The following is a 13,382-nucleotide window of genomic DNA, read 5'->3' on the forward strand; positions in this document are numbered from 1 at the left end:
ACAAAAGAAAGCACAAAAGACAAAAATCACATACAATACACAAAATCACCCTACAAGGAACTCTGAATGCTCGCTTCAACAAAATGCGGTTAGAACACTTTGACTAAGCCAAACGGCTGAGAAGCGATGCCGGTTGCCGGCTTACGGCGGCAAAATACATCTGCTAACACAAGATACCATTAAGGTGCCGTTTATTTTGATGAAGCGCTTAAAATATGACAATGCACAAAGAGGGAAAAATCACGAGTGCGACACCCGACTGCAAGACATTTGTGAAGATATTCAGCGTCTTTGATCAATGTAAAAATGGAGTAAATAGACCCATTTTCCTATGTATAAAGAGTGCGCCGATAAAACATGGCCAGGCGTTGGGTAAACGTCCTGCAGCGACCCAGTTCAACGTGAATAACGGCCGCGACATTAGGACTTAATGAGTGGCGTCGGGGAGGCAAGGGGAGACAGGCCAGCTTGAATTAGCTTGGGCCCAACTTTGACAGAGTCGCGCGTGGGTAAGAGTGACAATCCCATCCAAATTGCCCCAATGTATTAAATAAACTAAAGGTAAAGATTCTTAAGGTGTCCAGCAAAGCGAAAAGTGAATGAATTCTATGAAAAATTGCATTGAAGACTAAAAAACCGACTGAACTGTAATGAATATTGGAAAATGAACTCACTTTCACAAAGTGTAATGACGCATCAGGCGTCAATCCCATCCAAATTGCCCCAATGTATTAAATAAACTAAGGGTAAAGATACTTAAGGTGTCCAGCATAGTGAAAACTGATTCAATTCTATTAAAAATGGCATTGAAGTCGAAACAATGACTGAACTGTAATGACTATTGGAAAATGAACTCACTTGCACGAAGTGTAATGACCCATTAGCTGTGTTTAGTACTTTAAACATCTATTTAAGGGGAATGCGACATTGAAAACGTCTTGTTGTGACGAAGCAGACTGTTGTTGTGACGGAGTGATTGTCTAGACGTCATTTCCGGCGTGCGGCGTCATGGCCGACGGCCTTGGTTACGGGGGACTGTATGTAGCTGAAACTTGTACGGGTAAGTGTGGTTAAAGGACGGGAAGTAATAAAATATAGTAGCTATTGAGTACTAGGGGCGAAAAACGGAGCGGCAGTGCAAAATAAGACGCATGTGAAGATGTAGGCAAAGCTGACAGTTCTAATTTTTGATTGAAATATGAATTGTGGGCAATTCCCAGAGGTACTGCAATACCGGGTCAACCCGTGATGAGGGCGGAGCAAGCCCCATGGCACCTCATCCCATTCTAAAAATCATTTTAATATCGATGCCTCCATTAGGAGACGTATCAGATATTAAGCTGATAAAACAGATACTTTTTTTCTATTTTTAATTTTTTTTATTGCCACTGCAGGGCCACCTCAATATACTCCTCACAAAAAGTTAAGCAACAAGTATTATTTTCCGTGCAACATTCTCATCAGTGTTGAATGCCATCCATTGAGAAGAAATTCAGGCAGGAGAATTACCTACGAATACTCGACTTAAAGCCTTTTCCATGTAGATTTTCCTGATAACACTGATAACATCGCCTGAACACAACCACCCTAAAAACACACATGCAAAATGCACGACATGCATATTTTACACACTTCCCCCATGCACCCTGATTGCTTAAAAAACTGCCAGCAAGGGCAATTTATCGACATTAACACTTTAGACATGGCTAGGCGTCACTTAACGCCAACTGAGGTTGCTCAGATTGTTGGAATGGTACAGGGGGGGTCTCACCCAAACTGCTGTTGCCAATCATTTTAATGTTCACCGCAGTGTCATCTCAAGAGCAATAACTTGATACCATCAAACTGGACTGATGACAGAGAGACAACGGCCAGGTCGTCCAAGGGTGACAACTCCTCGTGAGGACCGGTATTTAGCCACCCTAGCCCGGAGAAACAGGTTTACTACGGGCAGATCTCTCGAGAATGACCTTCAGAGAGTTGCAGGAAACAGAGTGTCAACACAGACAGTAAGAAACAGACTTCACGTTCAGGATCTGAGGTCCAGACGGCCAGTACAACGTATCCCACTGCCTGCACACCATCGACAACAGAGACTTGTTTGGGCCAATCAACGCCGTAACTGGAGGGTCAATCGCTGGCGTAACGTTCTCTTCACAGACGAGTCAAGATTCTGCCTTGACTTCAACGATGGTAGGGCACGTGTGTGGAGAAACCGTAATGAACGATACGCCAACTATACAATTGCTGAACACGACCAGAACGGAGGTGGAAGTTTGATGATCTGGGCTGGCATCAGGGTTGGACACAGAACTGATCTTGTGGTCATCAGACGTGGTACCATGACTGGAGTACGGTTCAGGGACGAGATTGTCAAACCTGTGATCATTCCCCTGGCACAACAAGCAGTTCCTAACTTCATCTTTATGGATGATAATGCTCGTCCACATCGAGCAAGAGTTGTCACTGATCTTCTTCAGACCATCAACATCACGCATATGGACTGGCCTGCAAGGTCTCCGGATCTTAATCCCATTGAACATGCATGGGACATTCTTGGAAGGCGTGTTTATGGTCTTCATGTTCGTCCTCAGAATCTGGATCAACTTGAACAGGCCTTAAGGAGAGAATGGCAGAACATTCCACAACAGACACTTGATAGGCTTATCTGGTCAATGCCAAGACGTGTAGAAGCTTGCATTCAAGCCAATGGTGGACATACACGTTACTGAACATTGGATCATTGTTTCAAAATGACAAACTCAAATTTAAAGATTTTCATCTTTCAGGGCAGCACATTTTGCACGACGGTTTTCATGATACTGTTTTGGATCATTTCTAAACCTGTTAGGCATAAACACTTTTCAGTTCCCTTTGAGGACAATGTGTGTTTGTGCTCTTTCTTTGTATTGCTTCAGTCAGTTTTTAGGTATGGGAATATACGAACATGGACAGACACATAATAGATTTGTTGCTTAACTTTTTGTGAGGAGTATATATCACAGTTATACCAGAGTCAAGACGAGAGTAGAACATATTCAACATCAGAAACATATGAACAGAATAAACACAACTAAACAATCAGAAGAACACGCAAGAACAGAAAACCAATGGTAAAAGCAAAGGAGGTAACACAAAGCAAAATAAACAAAGATATAACGACAATAACAACACAATTGTCGTTGAAAATTCCAATTGCCAATTGCGGATACTGGGCACGGGGACAAGCAAAGTGGGACAACATGAAAGACTATGAAAAATGTACAATAGTGAGTGCGTTTATATTAAACGTCACATCGGCATTATTTCAGCCATATGGTGACAAGGATATGTACAACCACAAGTAATAGGAATAAAACTAAACAAAGCAACGTCAACAAAATTCAAGCAAATTTACGTTTACACATTGAATACTAAAGCATGATCAGTATCAAGAGAACAGAAAAATGAAGAAGAAAGCTAATAATCAGAAAAAGTAGAAAAGGAAAAACGACAAAAGTCAACCCCGATACGTGTTCTAAGGAAAGACAAAAAAGCAACATGATATCAATTCCGTCCAATTATTTATACTCAAGTTTATTAGAATTCCGAACAATCCAAAAGGAATATTATGCCAAAGTCAAAATATTACAGAGCGATTTCAGATTGGAATTGGGAATTTTTGGTATTAAAGTAGAACCGAATGACCTCATTACTACGTTTCAAGAGCCCAAACGATAAATGATCTACCTACTTGAAAATGATATCCCACAAAACATTAACAGACGGGCAATAGATAAAAAGATGATAAGAAGTTTCTATTGCCAAACGACAGAGAGGACAGATGGGAGTGACAGACATACCCCGAGCATAAAGAGAATACCCCAAGGGAAGAGCATCATAGATAAGACGACAATTTACCGATTTTGAAAGTGGATCCACAAATGATTATGCAAATTAAGCCAAACGTGACGAAAAGGAATACGTGGATACAACAACTCGACTTTATTTTCCACAACTGTTTGCAACAAACAGACATAAAACTGTTTAGAAGTAAACCGAAAAATATGTATCAGGTAATTAGAATGAACTGCCTCAAACCGTTTAATAGCGAAAAAACAATGCTGGTAAAAAATAGGCATCGTCTCAGAATGAGAAAAAAAAGCAAAAGCAGAGCAATAGTGACGTCAGGACATCCCTAGCCAATGCTTAGCAAAAAACATCCACTAAGCTGAAGAATGGGTTAACAGATTTTGAATGTAGCAGCTGCAGCATCTGCCACCCCAGGAGGGGCAGAGGACACCCGCTGCTATTTCCCCGCGAAACAGACCGAGACCTGGATCTAGGCTTGACAACAATCCACGTTTGCGAGTCAATATCGTCAAGGATAGAATCAGCCCCATCCTGCGACCCCACCTCAAAGTTAAGGGGATCAAGAGAGGCAACAGCCCCACACTTGCCAACACCCTCACCCTCACCCTCACCCTCACCCACACCCACGCCTTCACTTCTACCCTCACCCACACCTTCACTTCTACCCTCACCCACACCAACAGAGTCAAGCTCTGTAACACTGTCTTCCGCCACCTTTATAGAAGAATCATGTCATCAGGAGGATCAGCGTGAGACGGGGCCACCGAGGAAGTCGGGGCAGCACTAGGACCCGGCCCATCCAACTTCTGTCTATTCTGCCAACTTTTAGGGCAGTCAGGGCGCGTGTGACCGAGGTGATAACACCTCAGACGTACAGGGAGACGACCAGGGGCGGTGACCAGCATGGACATACGGTCACCGAGGCGGAGGATGTATGGAACACTCTCACTTTTAGCACTGACAATTTGGAGTTGCACCGTCCGCACACTAGTCTGAATGGGAGCTCCTCCAACCAGCATCGTCTCAGGCTTAATAGACAAGACGGTCCCACACCGGGAAAAATAAGTATCCAAAAAACAATCAGACACCACACCCTGAATCCAATGGATTTGAAGGTCCACAATCCTTGTTATCATAGGGGGAAAATTCAACCCTTACACCCCTATACAGCACGGACCCAGCCAGAAGGAGCAGCCGCGCTCTGTTCTCTAGTTTAAAGGTTAAAAACCACACCCCTGATGTTTCAGTCTTCAATAGGGATAGAATTTCAGTTACCTATATATACCTTTTATATGCCAAAGATATGACACGCCTTGTATTTACATTTAAGACCGACCGGACTTTTGATAGTATAAGATGAAAGTGATCGTCAGCATTGACATTCCTGCCTGTCATAATTCCAACAAATTTTAGAACGCTTAATCCAAGGGATACCGAAAGGTGATCCGACCGACTCCGCCACTTACCAACAAAAATGCCATGACTTTTTGTAAGATTCAGTTTGGAGCCAGACGATTTACCATAGAATAAATAGGTTCTCAACAATTGACCAATAGAAGCGTCTGAAGTGCAGTCCAGTCCATCATCAGCAAAGGCAGATATTTTTGCTGAGTCACCGGTACCAGGTAATTTAACACCATGAATTTGAGTGTGATTCCGAATATAATTGAACAGAGGTTCTAGTCTTAAGGATAGAGATAAACCACAACCCTGCTGGACAGACCTCGTTACTGGAAATGGCTGTGAAATATGCTGATTAATTATAAGCGCACTAGAAATGTCTGTATAAAGACTTTTGACCCATTTTAAAAAAAATTAGGACCAAAACCAATAGCGTCCAATACTTTAAACAAAAACTGATGAGAGACTCTATCAAAAGCCTTCTCCTGATCTAAACTAATAAAAGCACAAGGTCGGTCTTTCTGATCTACATAGTCCAGCACATTACGAATTAGATGACAGTTGTCATGAATAGATCTGCCTGGAACAGCACAAGTTTGATCCACATGCACGATACTACCTATAACCTTGCCTAAACGTGTGCACAATAATTTAGAAATAAATTTCACGTCAACATTTTACAATGAGATAGGGCGCCAATTGCAAACATTGTCCGCATTACTAACGTCCTTACACAGAACAGAAATATAAGAAGTTTTAGAAGAAGAAGGAAGACTATTGTGTTGAAAACACAGCTGAACAACACGTAGAAGCACATCACCAAGAACATTAAAAGTAGACACACAAAATTCCTTAGAAAGCCCATCCGGACCTGGATATTTGTCATTCTCCATTGCCTTAAGGGTGTTTAGAATTTCATCACGTGTTAGATCACCTTACAGAGAATCCGAATCAAGTGTAGGTAAATCAGCAAGGAATTGATCGCAAATTTCATAATCAATGGGCTCAAAACCAAACAGATCGCTATGAAAATCAACAAAACCTCCCATGATCTAACGCGAGGTAGATAATTTAGATGTTCTGGAGAACAATGGCCAGGAACCTAAAATGTTCGCACTAGATTAGAGTTTGTGAAAAGTGGGAGCATTCGCACGAATGCTGAGTGCTTCGCGGATTTTGTAGCTCGTGGGGCACGTGAAATGAACTATGTATACCGAAAGCTTTGTGGCTTGTTGGTTGGTGTGCTGTTTAACGCCGCACTCAGCAATTTTTCGGCTATATATGACGGTGTTCTGTAAACAATAAAGTGTAGACCAGACTATCCAGTGACTGATATCATGAGCATCGAGGCACCCAATTGGGATCGATGTCACGCATCAACCAAGTCATCGAGCCTGACCACCCGGTCCCGTTAGTCGCCTTTTACGACAAGCATAGTCACCTTTTACGGCAGACTCGATTATTTACAGACCACCGTTATATAGCTGGAATATTGCTGAGTGCGGCGTTAAACAACAAACCAACCAACCCACGTTGAGTAAAATCCCTACCTCCTAAATTTCTAAAATGTCTTAATAGCAAAACGCACCAGTTCAGCATGTACTTCACAGACCTGCAAAGTTTGATGAAAAATTATTGAACGGTTTCTGAGTTATGCTCCGGAAACGAAACGTGACTGACGGAGCCTGTTTCTATATCCCCCGCCCACTCCAAGTTAACCCCCAAATAACAAACTTACCTGCTTGTGAAAAGAGTTGGGGAAAAACAGGATTAAATGAGGATATATAAACAGGAATAAATTTAAATCTCAAAACATTCCGGGGTAGAATAGGTCTTATGCAACCTATACTTGCAGTAAAAGGCGACTATGCTTGTCGTAAAAGGCGACTTACGGGATTGGGTGGTCAGGCTCTCTGATTTGGTTGATGCATGTCGTCGATCCAAATTTCGTGGATCGATGCTCATGATATTAATCACTGGATTGTCTTGTCCAGACTTGATTATTTACAGACCGCCTTCATGTAGCTGGAATATTGCCGAGTGCGGCGTTAAACAAAAAACAAACACTAAATCTCATATCTAAAAGAAAAGATGTCAAGAACCCACCCCTTAAAGTAGGACCCCCCATCCCCCCAAAAAAAAGAAGGGAAAAAAATGCAAGCACCCCTCAACACCCACAACCAGAAAACAAACCCGTACCCTCACCAGAGTTCATCCACCCAACGAACAATAAACCGACCTAGCCCGACAAAACAATCTCAAGAAAAAATTAGCATATGAGCAAAATACCAAAAACAATTAACATCAAACCCAACCAGTAATAGAATACAAAAAGAGACATTTCATGATTATGCACTCCCACTATGGGGATAAGCTGGCCGTTTGAACTAAATCCAAGAGCAGCGCTCCAGAAAAGCTTTTGGTGTTGTGGGTATTTTTTGCCCATGCATTTTAAAATCATTGGGTATCAGTAATTCTATTTGGGTATTCAAATTTCTGTTACCCACTGTTGCGTCCCCTGGACACGCCAGAAACCTATGATTGTGGGTTCGAATCCCGGGTCACCCGTCCCCGATTATGTTTCTGTTTGTCAGCACCGTACCCGTGCTCGTGGGTTTCACCGAAGTGGTTAACGTCTGAGACCTGCATCACTTCGGGCTTTCCTCCCACATTAAGCTGACACGCGGTGATATAACTGGAATAATGTTAAAAGCAGTGTTAAACCCAACTCACTCACAATATTTTGATGATACACACGTTTTATTTTTGTAGCATATCTGTAATGTTCGTTGCGTATTTGATACGCTTGGATTTTATTCTACTGCGTATTTCTGCATTTCTGATGCGCATTTTACGCAAATACGCAGCTTATCTGGAGCTCTGTCCAAGAGGCACAAGCATAGTCGAGGGACGAGCAGGGGACAAAAACGCTTGGATTTTATTCTACTGCGTATTTCTGCATTTCTGATGCGCATTTTACGCAAATACGCAGCTTATCTGGAGCTCTGTCCAAGAGGCACAAGCATAGTCGAGGGACGAGCAGGGGACAAAAAACATGTACTATCAATAATAAACGATAGAAATTATGAGGGCAGTGGGGTGGGGGTCATGTACGGTCACGTGAGTAGTGCGACGTTTAGTTGAGGGGGACCGATCCACAGCCGCGGATGCAGCAGCCGCTACACCCTGGGGCATGGCTGGACCCCGTCCATGTCTTCTTTCTGATACTACTCCGGCTTCTGTCTGGCACAGGAAAATTAGTAACAATGTCATCGTCACTGGTAGCTTGTAACGGTGCCATTGCACATACCGACCTTCCTCAGACTTACTGTCAAAAACCATGCATGAAGGCATATCAACAAGGGCCTGATCACCCTCCTGACTAAAATCAGGGGGAGTCGACACAGCCGCCTCTGGGACAACAGCCGTGGGGGCCGGGAACAGGAAACAAGATTGGTTTCTTCCAACAGGGAGGCCTCACTCGCCTTTCTATTATGAAAACTGTCCGGACAATCAGCCCTGCTATGTCCGAGCTTGTTACATCGTCGCCATAGTTTTGTAAAAAGGAACGCAGGAACTTGTCTTATACCACTCAATCAATCCAACAAATACGGAGATCCATTATTTCAACTTCGTAGCTGGAAAAGTGGAGACACATGTCACCCTGACGCATGATCTTTGTGTTAAGGAGGAGCCTAGCGTGGTTTTCACGGTCAAGAGGGCAACTCTCAGTCTCCATACGAACAGTTCTCCACGAGGCACCAGCATCAATATAGCAATGGGAGGGGCGATAACTGCTCCCCTGAAAGCCATAGTAATTAAGGGGGGGGGGGGGAGGACCCGAAGGTCACACAATTTCCACGCAAATGATACCCTACCGTATACCTGTTAAGGAAATCATAAAATTAGGCAATAGGTAAACAACAAGCAAGCAATCATGAAACACAAACACTCTCATTGAGAAAGCAATCTCAACAAATCAAATGAGACTAAGAGACAACACCTGATCTTTGCCAAAAGGCCGAGAAGCGATGCTTCCATTAGGAGACGTATCAGATATTAAGCTAAGAACAGATACTTTTTTTCTTTTTTTCTAATAAATTTATTACAAAGAAATGAAAATACAAATGCGGACAGCGCTGGACAGCATGCCACTCCACTATAAAAGAAATTATCACAAAAGGCGTGGAGTGGCAGCAATAACATAAGTCAACTAAAGAAGAAATAAATGGTCGTTATTTCAGTTACAGAGATTTCTGAACAGAGTTATCCGTAGTTTCACTAGTATCCTCCTAAGGTATGTCCATGGCTGCATACATCTGGAAAGGGGAAGGTATGTCCACAGCAGTATGTAACACGTCCTTCTCATGCACAGTTGAAGGTTTGCCTTTATTAACACTCACATCTGTATCCGACCTTTTCCTCTTTCCTACTGGGGGAACGGGATCCTCAACAGCATCCTTGTCAGAAGGAGCGGTGTCCAGAACAGGAACCTATTTAATTACGATGACATTGTCCTTAGTCTTCGGGCACTTGGCCCTCACATGCCCGTGCTGGTGGCACAGATCGGTAGACGTCCTGGAGCAGTAATCAACATTGACTGTGTTTCCCCGAATCTCACTATATTAGTTAAGGCCTTCTTTTCATTTCAGGAAGGTTCCATTTTCACAAGGTGTACTCCTGTGAAAACATCTTCACCGTCTACCACATGATATTCTCTGAGAACTAATAACTCCTTTCCATATTTCCCGAAGAAGAATTGCAGGAAAACACTCCTGATTGTAGCATGAAGCCAGTGTACACACAGTACCACCATATACTTCCGATAAGAATAGAAATACAGCTTCTTGTCACCACAGGTAGCACATTTTAGATCTACTTCAGCTGCAGTCTTCATAGTGAGGTAAATCTGTCCAGTGTTCAGTCCTTCAAACTCTGAATGTGACGTTAAATATTAACTCACTCACTCACTCACTCACTATATGGTAAAATTATTGTCCCCCTGAGAGGATATGTAAGACCACATCATTCACAGTACATTTATTCTTGCCACAGTTTTAGACGTAGAATATTTGTTTATTTTAAGTGTTGGCTAAATTGCATATAATCACCAGCGGCTGAAGGGATGGTGTAAATCCTGCTGGGGAGTCGTGCAGGTAGCAAAAGTATTGTAAGTCCCCACGGTCCCCAGTAAGGTGGCCTAACTTTGGTTGCTGGTGATCTATAGCCCATTTTTATATTGTATTGTTGATTGAAAATGTATTCTTTTTAATGTTCTCAACTAGATTTAAAATCAAAACTGTGATACTCTAGTTATTTTTACTGTCCTTCGATGACAGATATTTAATCCATTCAAATCTTTGTATTTTATATCAGTTCTCGTCACGATATGGCTGAAATACCGCCGATGTGACGTTAAATATTAACTCACTCACTATATGGCTGAAATATTGCCGATGTGACTTTAAATGTTAACTCATGATCACTCACTCACTTAGCAATAATAATATTATAGACATGGGTTTCTTGAAGGAAGAGAAAGTCAATACTAGTATTAAATTTATGTGATAAATTATTGATTTTAGCTGCTGAATCTAATAAACCATTACAATTTATGGAAGTAAAATTATACATTGTTGTTTGTTTGTGACTATGATTAAAACAATTAAGAATAAGAAATACATTATAAAAAGAGAAGCAAATAATATTCCCTTAAGAAGGAGAGTGTTGTTCTATGTTCATAGTCCGGGGGCATAGCATCGTCGTTTTGGGGGTAGTTCGAAAGGGAACTATTAAATTTTGTCATTGGGGCCTCTTCACAAGGTCTCCACTTTTTGAGTGCACCCCTGGGAGACGTTCTTTGCCTCTCGGAAATGACGACGGCTTGCCCTAGACCCAACTTAGAAAAGGGGTGCCTCCTGGAAGGGGATTCCACCTCGGGCCCTCTCTTGCTCCCTCTTGAAGCATCCTTTACCTCTGGACCGGCCTCTGGTTTTCCTAACAACTTTGGTAAAGTCTGATGGGGGAGGAAGAGCAGGATTACTGATATTACCCACAATATCGTGAGAACAGCACCTCTCCATCCTCAATGTCACAAGGCACCTCTTTGTCAATAGATTCTCCCTTTTCTATAGAAGGATTCTCAAGTTCCCCTTCCACATCTCCTTCACCTCACCTTCTAAATCAACTTCATCATCGTCATAAGCCTCTCTTTGAAGCGGGCCAATAAAAGGCGGTACACCCTCTCCCTCGCTCATGCTGGATATAGATGCTACATCCTGATCTGGTAACCTATTTTTTGGTGCATTTGCATACGTGGCTGACGAGTCTCGTTACCGTGAAGGTGGTTGCCTGTCAGTACAGGCACTCCGTAACTGTCCTATGCGATTACACCTAAAGCATATTGGTAACTTGCCGGCGTTGGAGATAAGCATAGACATACACTTTCCCATTTGGATGATGTAAGGAAGGTCAATAGTCATGTCTGTGCAATTGCAAGTCTGCGTATCGAAAACCTGTTTCGATCGGTTCGTTGTCCAAGAATTCTGTGTGCCTACGCACTCCTAGCACCTTCCCATATTTGGAACCGATAAATTAAAATCTGATATTTTTATCAATGTCCCTGACCCTATTCAGTTGTTCACGGACAATCTGAATAATATTGCTGATATAACTATTCCTAAGTCCTCTGTTAACCCACATATTCGTAAACCATGGTTTACAGATGATTGCAAACAGGCTAGGAAGAGTTGGAGGAAGGCTGAAAAATTCTTTCGCCGTCACCCTACAGTACACAATTTAAATAATGTAAAGATTAATGGTGCCAAGGCTCGACGTACGTTCAAACAAAATCGGCGACAGTCTTGGAGAAACTTTGTATCAAAGATTAATTCCCGTACACCAATGACAAAGGTGTGGAACATAGTACAAAGAATCAAAGGGAAGGGTTCAAATTCTGGCGTTCATCATCTTAAAGATGATCATGGTCTACTAACTGACAAAGTAGACATCGCAAATGAGTTGGGTGAAACTTTAGCCAAACACTCTTCATCAGCCAATTATAATCCTAAATTTCAGAAATATAAAAATCAACAAGAAAAGAAAACTATTAATTTTAATTCAGATAACTGTGAAGACTACAATGAAGTATTTTTCACTACATGAGCTCAATACTGCCCTAGTGCAGGCTCATGATACCGCAACAGGAGCTGATAATATCCACTATCACCTCCTTAAACATTTACCCAATCCATGTCTGGAAACACTTCTAAATATTTTTGATAATATTTGGGAAACTGGACACTTTCCTCCTTCCTGGCACAATGCCATTGTTATCCCTATACCAAAACCTGGCCAGGATCATACTGATCCATCTAATTATCGACCTATTTCTTTAACTAGCTGCGTTTGTAAAACCATGGAACGCATGGTCAATAACCGATTAGTATGTTTTTTAGAAACCAATAATCTTATTACCAATATTCAATGTGGTTTCCGCAAAAATCAAAGTACTTTTGACCATTTGGTTCGTTTAGAATCATTCATTAAAAATTCCATTGTAAATAGCCAGCATGCTGTATGAATCTTTTTTGATCTTGAAAAAGCTTATGATACAACATGGAAACATGGTATTTTAAAAGATTTACACGACTTCGGTTTAAGAGGCCGTTTGCCTCATTTTATATTGCAGTTTTTAACGGACAGACAATTTCAAGTTCGTGTTGGATCAACCCTGTCTGATCATTATAATCAGGATCAGGGAGTTCCACAGGGCAGTATCTTGTCTGTTACATTGTTCAGTATAGAAATAAATAGTCTATCAAAAGTATTAAATGACTCAATTGATGGGTCATTGTTTGTGGATGGTTTTAATATCTCATGTCGTGGTAAAAATATGCGCACTATTGAACGCCAACTACAGTTGTGTCTTAATAAAATTCATAAATGGTGTCTTGAAAATGGCTTTAAGTTTTCACAGACCAAGACCAATTGTATCCATTGATGTCGGAAATATAAACCTCATAAAGATCCTAAACTCCTTTTAGATGGCACTCCAATCAAGATTGTAAAAGAAGCCTTTTTTTAGGATTAATTTTCGACCATCATCTAACTTTTTTGCCACATATTAA

General features: G+C 41.7%; 1 pseudogene; it reads right to left on the reverse strand.

The window, feature by feature from the left end:
* Positions 1-1,200: 1,200 nt before the first annotated feature.
* On the reverse strand, positions 1,201-1,427 carry LOC124120771 (annotated as a pseudogene).
* Positions 1,428-13,382: the final 11,955 nt, after the last annotated feature.

Source organism: Haliotis rufescens, unplaced genomic scaffold, assembly GCF_023055435.1.
Source record: "Haliotis rufescens isolate VD_foot unplaced genomic scaffold, xgHalRufe1.0.p SCAF_98, whole genome shotgun sequence".
Classification (NCBI taxonomy): Eukaryota; Metazoa; Mollusca; class Gastropoda; order Lepetellida; family Haliotidae; genus Haliotis; species Haliotis rufescens.